The sequence below is a fragment of the Camellia sinensis genome, chromosome 3 (genome assembly GCF_055761805.1).
Source record: "Camellia sinensis isolate YWXY chromosome 3, ASM5576180v1, whole genome shotgun sequence".
Lineage (NCBI taxonomy): Eukaryota > Viridiplantae > Streptophyta > Magnoliopsida > Ericales > Theaceae > Camellia > Camellia sinensis.
The window spans coordinates 14,661,853-14,665,171 of record NC_138963.1 but is presented as its reverse complement, the minus strand read 5'-3'; positions in this window follow the sequence as shown (position 1 = coordinate 14,665,171).

Here is a 3,319-nt window from a genome sequence, read left to right as displayed (position 1 = left end):
TATTGTATATATTTTTGGGAGCATTACAATCTACCTATCTTTTCTCAGACTAACTCATCCTCTTCATTATTATATTTTGCAAGTTTGATGATCTGCGAGAATCATATTATCTTCTCCATTATTAAATTTCCTAAGTTTGATGATATGCAAAAATTATTACAAGGTCGGTGTAATATTATTTCGTACTTTATATATTTCTGTAATATTATTTCGTACTTTATATATTTGTGTATATATATTTCTTTTTCCTAATATTTTTCAATTCGTCTACACATCTTTTCATCTTCTCCATTTTTATGCTCCCAATATTATTTCTTATTTTATATGCATTTTTTTCAATGTTTATTATTTGTGTGTACATATTTCTTTTTGCAATATTTTTCAATTCATTTACACATCTTAATCATATTTCATTTGTTTTCTTTTTCCTAATATTTTTCAGTTTATCCACACATTTTTTCATCTTCTCCATTTTTATACTCCTAATATTATTTTTTACTTTATATGCATTTTTCCAGTGTTTATTACTTTTCTGTGTATATATTTTTTTCTCAATATTTTTTAATTCATCTACACATCTTTGCATCTTCTCCATTATTACATTTTGCATAGTTTGGGCTTACTTGCTTTTTAATTTGTGGTTTGCATTTGTTCTTCAATTTAATCAGATTTGATTTGTTTCTTCTCATATAACAGTGTTGATATCTTCTTCGACTTTTATAAATCCTCTCTTTTACATATCAAAAATAGTTCACCTAAAATTCAAGAAAATTAGATGTCTGTCACATAACTTAAATAAATTAAAATAAAACTCACTCTCAATTAAATAAATTAATAAAAAATATATAAACCTACAAATATGTTTCCAATGTCTATCACGTTATTTTTTAAAAAAAAAAATCACAAAATCTAAACCCACAAAATATATATATCTATATATAAATTACAGATATCCAATGTCTATCATATCATTTAAAAAAAAAAAACTCTAAAATATCTATAACTTAAATAAATTAAAAACATATATACAAATTATAAATATTTAATGTCTATCATGTTATTTAAAAAATTTTAAAAAAAAATCCACAAGTCTTATTTATACAATTTACGCATACATATCCATCACCCACAATTCACTCAATCAAATATCTATCACGTAAAATCCAATATAAATCCACAAAAAGCACTGCTTTGTGTTTATTTTGTAATTTAAAAAAAATCTTAAAATAAATCTAAATAGAATCCTCTTTTTCCTTTGTGTTTTTTTTTCCCCATGTACAACAATAATTTGATTACGTTATCTTTTTCTTATTTTAAAATCATTGTGTTATAATTTTTTAACAAAAAGTTACATTAGCTCCTCAATAGATGGATGTTGTATAGTAGTTTTTTCATTTTATTTTTTTATATATCTACAATAAACAATGATACTTATTGAGATTTTTTTACTCGTTATCTTTTGTATTCCAGGTACCATCCAACTTGCTTATCTTATACTTTATGTAATTGTATGTCAAATGTGTTAAATTCATTATGCAGATAAATATATGCAGCCTCCTCTAAATTTGCGTCGTAGCCATCATTTAACAATGTAAAATGCCATAAATGAATTTTAAACTGTACCGCATAAAGAGGATTTACCAATAGAAAATATTGATGATTGGAAAATCAAAATATGTCGGGCAATGCAAGAATTAGGAAAAAAAAAATAAGTGAAAAAAATTTGATGGAAACAATATTACCATTGAGTTAGAATAAAGTAAAGGAAACAAATTTTGAAAAATTTATATAAACACTCCTCATAAGATAATATATCTTCTTCTTCTTTTTAAAGTTTATTTGTCTGTAAAAAAATGATAACACTTTTTTTTTTCTTCTTTTTTTTAGCAGGCACTTTCTGGGGCATTTGGACATGATGAACAATATCTATTGAGTTTTAAATTTTCAAATATAGATAGATTTAATTTATGACATTCAATTTATTATTAGTTTTTTTAGAATATATATGTTTTAAATATTAGGTTCATTGAGAAATATCTTATTTATTGTTAATTTCATCAATTAGAAATCAAATTTATTATTTCAAGAAAAATATATCAGTTGGATGATTATAATATTTTGTGAATATTTGTTTTGAAGTATTATTGTCTTTATGAAATTTGAAAAGATGATCTATATGCATTATGATTATAATTTTATGATTTAAATTAGAACTTATTGCATTATTAAAAAATTTATACATTATTAAATCAATCCCGTGCATAGCACAGGTTTACCACTAGTAAACTAATATTATAATGTGAGGCTGAAAACTTTTTTTCCTAAACTTATAAAACACTTCCTCTTTATATAACACTAGTGGTAATTCGTGCTATGCATGGGCAAGTAACAAAAGGTGATAAATAATACTAAATATATTAAAAATTAGAGAGATGTTGCACACAAAAAAGTGCATATGGTTTGCCTTTCATAACTTTTTCACAAAATTTTATAACTTAAATCCAAAATGTCATAAATTTTTCACTATAAAAATAGTAACTTTTTTTCATTGAAAAATGTCATAACAAAATCTCAAAGTGTCATAACAAAAATCACAAAATGTCATAACATTATCATTCTTAACTTTAAGGTACGCATCATAAATTCACTATTTATAACTTTACTACAAAATGTTATAACATACATCACAAACAATCATAGCATTCATCATAAAAAATCATAACTTTTTACAATGTGCACCATTTAAAAGAGTGCACATTGTAAATTTCTCCTAAAAATTAAAAACAAAATTCTATTATATTAATTTAGATAGGTACTTAAATAATAGATTTGATTGATCTCAACTAAAAAAGAAAGGTCAGAGGGAAATTCTATAAATATATGATAAAAATAAAAATAAATTAAGTTTGAATTTGAAGATAAACTATAAGAATATAGAAAGTAAAAATCAGATAAATCCTAAAAAAAGAATAAACTTAATTGAAAATCAAGAGTAAGAGTATATCCTGTAAATATAAGATAATGATTTTAAAAAAAATAAAGTGTAAATGTGAAGATAAATTATAAGAATATAGAAAGAGAAATTTAGATAAATCCTAGAAAAATGAAGTAAAGAGAAATTTAGTAAATATCAGATGACGATTAAAAAAAAAAAAACAAAGTTGAAATTTAAAAATTCAAAAATAAGATAAGATAGACTTGATAAGAAAAACATCTAATATAACTCTAATAATAGAAGAATTGGAGAGAATAGTAGTTTAAAAATTAGATAAGAGTGAAATGCCACCTAAAATTTTTTTAAAAAAAACTCAAAAATAAG